Genomic DNA, 10460 nt, shown 5'->3' on the forward strand with positions numbered 1-10460 from the left:
ACTCTGAACATGACATAGCCAAGGCTTTGTTTGTAACAGGGTAAGAGTGAGAAAATGTAAGAAGCCTTGCCTCTGATTGAGAAAATAACTGTGGGATTAGATGCAGAATACTGTGCACTTTAAAACAAACTGTCCTAAAAATATCTGAAACTAGTTTTGAAAGATAAGTTACATTTTCAACAGGATTGTTGCCTGGGGGCATACATTGTGGTACAGTGAGAGAAGACACTGCTCTTGGTAAATGGCAGTTGGTGGATGGGGCTTGTCATTTATGTAGGGTAAAGTTGATAACATCATTGTATCTTAAAGCACATGGAAATGAATTGACAAAATTAATATGATTCCAGGAAGATAAATTATCATCTCTAGATATTAGACTAGTTTCAGAACAGTCTATCAGATAGAAACTTCTGCAGAGTAAAGCTTTTAAGAATCCACTTTATCTTGGTTACTTTTCTCCCTGCTATAGCAAAATGAAACCAAGAAAGGAAGGGAGCATCTATTTTGGCTCAGAGTTTGGCCAGATACAGCCCATGGGGAGAGAGAAGACATCAGGGTTAGGGCATTAGGTCACACATCCAGAGTCAGTAAGCAGAGAAAAAATGAATCTTGCTGCTCAGCCTGCTTTTGCCTTTACTCCTGGTTTTTGTTTGTTTGCTTGTTTCTTTTCTTTTCCTTTGTTTTAGTTCAGTTTTAATTTTTATTTATTCTTAGAACTTTTCATATATGTGCATATACATATGAATACACCATACATGTATGGTGTATGGTGACCATATCTACTCCTTCTCATTTAGTGAATGCCAGCCTTTTGTATGAATTATAGTGGAACTAATAAAACCCACCTATTTGAGCTGGATGGGTGGTTCTGTGGTTAAGACGCTGGTCTTTCATAGGACCCCGATTTGATTCCTGTAACCATGACACCACTCTAGTTCGAAGGGATCCAACTCTCTCTTCTGGCCTCCACAGGTATGCATGCATGTGAAACAGATGAGTGTGACTCAAATAAAATAATTTCTTTTTAAAATTCCAGACATAGAAGTTCCCACTTTCCAATACTCTGATCACTTGTATTAGAACAATAGTGTGTTCTGTTCCTAGTGGCCCATGATCCATCTATAAATAGAACTAAGGAGAGAATTACAGGTGGTAACCTGTGCTCTATATAGTACAGTCTGTGCTTAGAAATGCTTTTTAAAATTTATTCTATATTAGCACATATTAATTACACATAATAATGTGTTTCATTCTGACATTTTGTATTTGCAATGTAATATTCACTTAGAAATTTTGAAAAAAGTCACTAAACTTTGCTACTCCAAAAAATTTGCTGGTATAGTAAAAATAATAACTCCAAAGATGCCTAATTACTTCCTGTTGGTCAGAAATCTCAGCTTGCAGCATCACAGAAATGCTGAGTTTCTTTTGTAGTTGACAATGCTGTCTAATCATTTTAACTGTTTCTGGGATGGGCATTCAAAAGCTTTGCACCGGTCATGTCATGAGTGAGACCTTCAGATGTCACCACAGACTTTATAAAATGCCAGCCTCCACTCAGAAGGAGTGACTGAAGCCTCGGACTTGATGTGTCACAGAAGCAGTACTTTGACTGAAAAGCTTCCCATCAGACAGACCTAATGAAGTTTGCTCAGAGCCTTTAAAGGTAACAACAACAACACTGCTAAAGATGGTGCCAGTGAGAGGAAAAAGGAATTCTACCCAGAACATCAGTTTGTGAATACACTGCTTTTCCTCAGAAGCAATGCACACATGCAATGACACACATCACTGGACTTAACCAAGCACTGACAGACACAGCATGAATGTCTGAAACTTTTGAGCAGCCCCTAACAGCTGGGTATAATGGAACTGGATGGCTTTTCTATACAATAAACATTGTATAAGAAATATTTACTTTGAATTCCAAAAGAAAAAGGGAGAAGAGGAAGAAGATAAGAAAAGAGAAGCTTTCATTTTAAATCATTAAAGGTGAGGTTTTCAGGGTTAGGAAAAGAAACTCCTTTCTTAGATTTGTTGAAATGACAAAATGTTTTATGTTTCTCCAAACATTTTAAAAAGAAACTGCCATCAATACAAAATAAATAAATAAATGAAACAAACCAACTGACCTTTGGGGCCTATTCTACACTTCTCTTTTTATTTTCAGTGCTCAGTGGCTCGATGTCCACTATAAACAGTCCGGACTGTGAGGAGGTAAACATCTTCACCTTCTGCTTGACTGGATGTGCCTTCACCTGGATGGTATTCCTTTGGGTGTGACAGACAGGGGTTTTTCTATGAGAGGAAAATACACACTGAATGTGGGAAGCACCATTCATGGTCCTCCACTAAATGAGAGGGATGGATGTGATGAAGATACCCTGGGTTCATGGATTACATATCATATGTATGTATGTATGTATGTATGTATGTATGTATGTATGTGTGTATGTATGTATGTGTATATGTGTATACATGTATATGTGTATATATATACATATATATACATGTATATATACACACACATATATACATATGTGTGTGCGCATGTGCATGAGCATGCATGCGTGTGTGCATATATTAGATTGTGTGTGTATATATATATATATATATATATATATATATATATATATATATATGATAAAATGTGAAAACAGTGGGAATTATAGGAGGATGCTTTCTATTATTTACACAAATAATAATTCAAATTTCAAAAATAAGGAGAAAGCAAGCTGAGTACCAATATTCTCTTTGCTTCCCGACTGTAGATGTAACAGGACCAGCCACCTTGTGCTCCCTTCAGGTCCACCTTGCCATGATGGACTGTATTCAAACTGTGAGTCAAAATAAAGGCTCCTTTCTTTCATAATTTGTTTTTTTTTTTGGTCAGTAATTTTGTTGGGGAATTCTAGAATTGGCAATATTTATATACCAGATCATCAGAGAGTTTCAGAGAAAAGTGACTTTTCTCTATACCACCTCCTACCTCAAAAACAACAACAACAACAAAACCAACAGCAACAACAACAACAAAACAACTGAGTCCATTCCCCATTCAGCACAAGAATCAATGAAGAGGATATAGTCATAGTGGTGGATATGCCAAGCAGCCATAGGAGATAGGGCAACTGCTTAGTAATGCCCATAATTGAGAAATTCCAACACTTGTAGAGACATTGAATCAAACCATTGTGTGTGTGTCTATATGTGTGCATATGTATGTGCATGTGTTTGTGATAAAATGTGATAACAACAGGAGTTAGAGGAGAAGACTTGCTAAAACTATCTAATTTAATTTGAATTTGGAATAACGACACCATCATTCTGCTCCACTCATGAGCAAACCATTTTCAGTCTCCAAAAAGCCTGTAATAGATGGTCCTGCTACTTGAGGAGTCTTATATTTCTGTTAAATTTTTCGTTTGAAGACTGAGAGAGGAGTCATAGGCAGAAAGCAAAACAACATAGTTCAGGAATGTTGGGACTTAATTCTCATATGCTTCGCCAGATAAAGCTGGCTACCAATAGATTTCTTAGCCTTACCTAAAATGTGTTCTGAGATAGGGCTTCACAACTGAATAGGGTTTCCAGGCAATCCTGATGTGGTTGTGTACTGATGTGATTGGAGAAGCATTTCAGTAAATGGTCCTGGAGTTTTTCTCTGTTCTGTGGGCTCACCGAAGTTGCTATTACAGATGCAATTATTTTTTATCTGCCCATATTAGTAACTGAAAGAATTTTCTGTTCAAATTTTATAGAAACTGTGATAACTACTAGAGAGTACATGAACCACAATTGTCAGTAGCCATATACACTAAAAGCTACTTTTATGGTAGTTTTTCCCATAAAAGATTGATGAAACACTCTTAATGATGCCAAGAATAAATCCATTTGAGTCCTCTCCCCCCAATGTTTCATTACCCAATTCTCATCTCTGATCTGCTACATTGTATGTCCTAATAAATAGTAAGGATCACCCTTGCATCTCAAAGCATTTCCTTATATCAATGTTTTCATATTAATGCCAAGAGTTCCTAACGGTTTGGTCCAGTTATTCCAAGCTCAAATTAAATTAGACCTTTTAACAAGCAATATCTTCCTAAAGTTCCAACTGTTATCACATTTCTTAATGTACTAATATATTTTATATGGCTTGACATAACGTGTCCATGAGGACTGGTATTTTCTAATTATGGGCATTGCAACGCAGCTGCACTGTCTTCAATGGCTACTGTATCTACCTCATTGATCCTCATGCTGAGGGTGAAATGGACAAACCTTCTGGGGGTTCAGTAATACACCTCGCAGGAAGCAAACGTAACATAGCTCCTACACCAAAGAACGTTTGCTTCCAACTTATCAGAAAAGCATGTTAAAAACAATGAACCCTTTTTTTGTCCTTGTAACATCCATTTTTTGAAGTACTTTGATTGCATTTCGTCATCATTGTGTCACAAAAGCCACCAGTAAAATAAGGACATGTGGTAGGCTTACTTAAAAAAAAAAAAAGGCAATGACTAGGCACTTAAAATCAGTAAACATGAACTAGATTTCAAACAGCCCTTTAATAGTCTTTAGTCAATTAGGTAAAATTTATGGTGTTCTTTTGTACAACTGTATTTCTCTCTGTGTGTCTGTCTCTCTGTATCTGTCACTCTCACTCCCTCTCTCTAGCTCCCCACTGTGAGTGTGTGTGGGGGGCGGGGGAGTGTCTTTGTGTATGTGTGTCTGTGTGTGTGGGTGTGTGTCTTTGTGTGTGGGTATGTGTGGGTGTGTCTGTATATACAAGTGTAGAAGCCAGAGATCAACATCATGTGTCTTTTTCAAATACTCTCTATCTTCTTACTAAGTTTTTTTTTTTTTTAAGACAGATATTTTTCACTTTATGTGTCTGTGGAGGATTAGATGTGTGCACATGAGTGCAGGTTCTGTAGAGGTCAGAGGCATGGGATCCCCTGGACCTGGGGTTACAAGCAGTTGTTAGCCTCCTGCTTCTTATCTGAGAACTGAACCCCAGGCCTTTGCAAGGGCAGTATGGTGTCTTCACCACCAAGCTCTCTCCAGGCACCCCCACCTAATTCCTTTGAGCTGTGTTCTCTTGCTGAATCTGGAGCTTCTCTGACTCAGCTAGACTGCTTGGCCAGAAAGTCTGAAGACTCCTCCAATTCCCATCTCCACTGCAATAGAGTTAAAGGCACATAGCAAGCTCTACCTACTGAGCTATCTCCCCAGCTTAGAAGGCTCAAGTTTGTACGTAGTCAATTCCTTGGGGTTAGAGAATCATTGTGTTCAAGTTCAGACAACCAAGAAGCAAGACTTGAACACTCAAGCAGCTCAAAGCTGAACCTTCAATATCCATTTTCTTTATAAATTGAGTGATCATATCCAAATTTCACAACTCTCCAAGAAAGTATTTATTTCATGAGTTCTAATGGTAGTTAAATTAAATTTCAGAAACCAAGCATTACTACATTAAGGACTATCTATTACAGAGGATAATTTTTACAGTCTACTTATGTATGTTTGCTTTCAAATTTAAATTTGCCCGTGCCCACTAGAACTGCCCATGTTTAATTTGCAACCCATTTATTTAATGTTCTTCATTTATGCATCTCATTGAGGGGCTCTCTTTTCTTAAAGCTTTTAAAAATCTTTTGACCTTCAGATTTTTTCTTAATTACTCTGCAATCCTTCCTTTAAAGAGGAAATACTTCCACTTAATAATTCTGTTTACCGTTTAAAAAGAGGTAATTTTAGCCCATTTCCTAATTTCTGCTTTGTTTTCTCCCCATTCATTATTATCCTGGGGTATATTTCTATTTCTTCAATCTCTAATGTCTTTCATAGAAGGCTTTTCCCCCTATTTAGTATATAGACTATGAGGAAAATACTCAGGCAAGTGTCATAGTTAATAAAACACAGGAAAACTGAAGATTAATATCATAACATTTGAAAACTGTGATTGTGACTTTTTACTGCAAAAGAGCTGCGGTGTTTGGAGAGAAAAGAAGCACCGTGGGCATCTAGTGACTTGAGGGTCTAACTGTGCCTTGGCCCTGCCTGCTCCCAGGAAAGCAAAAGATAAACACCCTGGGAGCAATCGCTGACCTTTCTAAAATGTATGGCATAAATGTATCTTAGATGGGCAGAGATGCCCTTAATACACTCACATAAGAAACAACCAGAATCACACCTTAAGTGAGAGCTATCACAAGGTGTAACTACATAAAATTGCATGGATTCGTGCATGCACGTGTATGTAGGTAAGCCAGAGGTTGCCACCAGGATGTCTTCCTCAGTCATTTCTCCATCCTATTTTTTTTTTTTTTTTGAGGCAGGGCCTCTCATTGCACCTGGAGCCCAGGTGCTGTTTGGGCTAGACGTTTAGGCCAGACGAAGCTAACTAACAAGTCCCTAGAGTCTGCCTGCAAGCACTGGAGTTGTGGAAACATTTCATTGTGATCATTTTTTATTTGGATCCTGGTGATCTAAGCTTAAGTCCTTGTGCTTGCATAGCCAGAACTTTACGCTCTGAGATAACTCCCTAGTCTCCAATTTGGCTTTGAAAATACACCATTTCCATTCTATGCCTTTCTTTCGTATTCTAATTTTCACGGACACAATGCCTGTTTAAAATCTTACTTGGCATTAGTGAGACTTTTCTGCTTTATTAACTTGAAATGCATTAACTAGGTATTTCCCTTTCTGCTTAAGAAGCAAAAAGCCACAAGATCGCAGAAAATCAACTGAAATCGAAGGTATGTTATGGAAAGTCAAGCTTCCACTTCATCACTATAAACATATACTATAAACCATAGAGATATCAACTGACATAAATAATTTTTATAATAGCAGCAAGTATTATAAATAATTAGCAATGATGGAGCGTGTTCATGTGTACAATTCTTGCAAGCATCAGCTTATCTAATATGTCAATCTTCAATGTTGTCATTTATATTTTACTGATGAGAAAATGGAGGATTAGCTAGATTAAATTATTTCCTTGCTCAGGGACAACCATTTTATAAAAACTCTGAGTTTTAATCGAACTCCTGCTCACTGGTTTGGGAGCTTTTGCACTAAACCAACCCTTTCCATGGTAAATGTCTTTCTTCAGTGGAGGATGTTATCTTGCATGGACATTGCAAAAATCAAGAAGGAAAGTATATTAATATCATTTTAGTCTTCCTTTCCATTCTTTCTTCCTTGCAAGTGCCTCAAATTCTAATGTTCTCTACCCTCTGAAAAGAGCACATTGTTTGCAATTCCTTATGACAAGTAGTTTCAGTGGTCCTGTATATCTTTTGTGGTTGTAATAGTCATTCTTTCTCTTGAGAAAATGTTACAAAAAATAGAACTGTGAATATAAAATTACATCCAGTTCTTTCAGTGTTTATTAAGGCAAGGCCATTCAACTTTCTACATCAGCCTTTCATGTACAGAATGGTTTAAAACACTGCTTCTGTATACTTATAGGGGCTATCTCTAACAAAGTGAGCATGTCCATTATGGAGAATTATGGCCAGGATAGTGTGGTAGTCTATATAGCTACAAACACAGGCTTGAAATCCACAAAGCTTAAGCTGTAGTAGACTAGCCAGCCCCTAAAAACCCATGGTAATAACAAAGTTGAATAATACATATGCATATATTTTAGAATTTTTCATAATAACATAAGTTAATACTGTATTGTTACTTTGCTTTATTGTGCCTTACATGTTTGAGTCCCTGAAAGGCAGAAGTGTCTGTAATTAACTAGCCTTGATCCTTCCGCACAGCCATCCTAAGACCTTTTACCCATTTTACTGCAAGGATAACTTAACAATATCAAACATGTTTTTCACAAAAAGCAAAAATAAAACCCAACATTCATAACTTTGGAAAAGGAAATTTCACAGACTCAAGGGGATTGCTCAGTGGTTAGCAGCACTTGTTACTCTTACAAAGGCCTCAGGTTTGGTTCCTGGCATCCACACAGTGGCTCTCAATCACCTATTACTCTAATTTTAAGATAATCGATGTCCCCTTCTGGCTTCCTTGGCCATTTCAGGCATGTGTTGCACATACATACTTGCTGGCAAAACACCCACCCACATGAAATAAAAATATTAATTTGTTAAAAATTGAGTTTGTATTTTCCAGATACCTGTATAATCTCATTTATATTGTACAAATTTTAGTACATTTTTATCATACTGTTTTGTATGTTGTACCTACTTTATGTCTGCATTTGTGTACACAATAAAAATTAAGGTGTTTTTCTTATTTCTCTGTGCTTCAAACCATATGATTCAAAGCTAATTTACTGTCACTGATATCATTGCTATGGACTTGTCACTGCCAAGTAGCGTCATTTAGTTCACAACACAAAGCCTTTGTTTCCTCAGGCCTCCACAAGTGTAGTCCAGTTACCAAAGGCAGAATACCTTGCTTCAAAATGACACCAGCTCAGAAAGCCTCGTTACCACAGAAACAGATTTACAAAGAAATAATGATAGATTTGCCTACTCTCATTCAAATCTCTGCACATTGCTGATCCTGCTATCATAAGAGTGTTTTGTGAAACCTAATCTCCACAGGAGGAATTTTGAAACCATGGAGCTAAGTATTAAGGAAAATGTGTGTTGACTCCCTCTCTCTGAGCTAAGTGGCCAGGCCAAGAAGGATGAATTGGGTCCTGGTGGCTCTTATGAGCTGAATCAGAAACCAAAAAGGCTCATAGATGGAGGCTGATGAAACAGATCTTCCCCTCCAGGAGGAGGCAAACCCCCTTTGAAGGAGTATTCATATGCATGGCTGTGTCTACATCAATCCCTTTACTACAGCTTGGCCTGGGAGGACTTGCTGAGATGCTATAGCAAGAAAGGCAAATTTAAAAATAAGTATATAAAAAGAAAAAGGGGGCTAGAGAGATGACAATGGCGAAGAGCTTCCATTGTTCTCACAGAGGACCAGAGTTCAGTTTGCAGTACACAAGTCAGGAAGCACATGAAAGTCTATAACTCCAGCTCCTGAAGAGGAGATCTGATGACTCTTGCCTTTGGGGGCACTTGCACTTACGTGCACATACTCACACACAGGCACAAAATTTAGAATATTTGTTTTCAAATCATAAAAGAGGAAAAACATAAACCTTTAGAACTAAATATAGTTATTTCAAGGATATCAAAGTAAATGCATGAATTCAATTGCTAGTCTTGCCACTTGGGAACTTTAGTAGTTTCAGTGAGCGAAGTTAATTAATATTTTAATTAAATAATTAGATATATATCTTAATATATATTTATACATAATTTAAATATAATTAAATATATATTTTAAGTAAATAATTCTTATTATATAAATTTATATAGAGAAAAACAGGGTGATTATTGCTGCCAGCTTCAGCCTGCATCACTTTAGTTAGGTGACTGTAAACACTGACTCTCTTGGAGAGAGATTTTAAAAAAGAGTACAGAAATATCACAATACCACTTTATACTACCTATACCAAAAGATAGATTATATGGTCTACTGTATTTAAAATTTAACTTACCAAAGAAAAGTGACTTCTCCATAAATTTTAGTAATCATTATGATATAGAGCCAATATAGTTATCTAGCCTATATCATAAACATTTAGAAAGCCTTTTTGAAGTTATTATTGAGGTTGCAAGATGGAAAATTAACTTGTAAAAATCAATGTACATCTCCAATAAACATTTAGAGCATGTATCTTCTAGAATTTTTCACTTTTTAACTGTAGCAAAAACAATAATCTTGAGAATAAATCTCAAAGCAGCAAAGCAAGATATTTATGGAGAAAAAAAGGCTACAACATCATTGAAACTCGTAAAAGAAGAACTAGATAAATAGGACTTATGATTAGCAAGGCTCTGTCATAAAAATGGCAATGCCCTCAAATTAAGTCATAAACCCAGCACATTTCCAATTCCATCAGGATATGTGTCAAAGCCATTGGAGGAACAAATGCAGAGACATATTGAGGTTAAAAGAGGTCATGACTTCTTCCTTTATTGAGTCTTCCAAGCCACCTCTTCCTCTCAGGCTTGATGGGGATATGAGAAGGAATGAGGTCACAGAATGCCAGGGACTGAAAACGGGGATCATGAATTATGCATTGTCTTAGTTAGTTTCCATGGCTGTGAACAGACACCATGACCAAGAAGGAAGGGTGAGAGGGAGGGAGGGAAGGAAGGAAGGAAGGAAGGAAGGAAGGAAGGAAGGAAGGAAGGAAGGAAGGAAGGAAGGAAGGCATTGAGAACCTATTTTGTTTTTACATTTTCCATGTTTAGTATGGCTAAAAACACATCTGTGATATTTATGTTGAATATTCATGTTCTACATGCTTCACAAGCAGATAATCATACATTTAATTTCCAAACAATATATGATCATTTTGAAAGTGGTAATTGGTCTCCCTGAAGAGCTAGAACTAAGGATGTAGCTCAGTGCTA

At 36.9% G+C, this 10460-nt stretch overlaps 1 long non-coding RNA gene across 1 annotated transcript; it reads right to left on the bottom strand.

The window, feature by feature from the left end:
• Positions 1–845: 845 nt before the first annotated feature.
• Positions 846–2301, bottom strand: LOC147002419 (uncharacterized). The gene is made up of 2 exons (XR_015048724.1): positions 2133–2301; positions 846–959 (listed from the first exon to the last, which is right to left on the bottom strand). It is a non-coding gene; the product is annotated as an uncharacterized LOC147002419 (long non-coding RNA).
• Between the last annotated feature and the right edge of the window lie 8159 nt (positions 2302–10460).

The sequence above is a fragment of the Mus caroli genome, unplaced genomic scaffold (genome assembly GCF_978045245.1).
Source record: "Mus caroli unplaced genomic scaffold, Mus_caroli_1 scaffold_10, whole genome shotgun sequence".
Classification (NCBI taxonomy): Eukaryota; Metazoa; Chordata; class Mammalia; order Rodentia; family Muridae; genus Mus; species Mus caroli.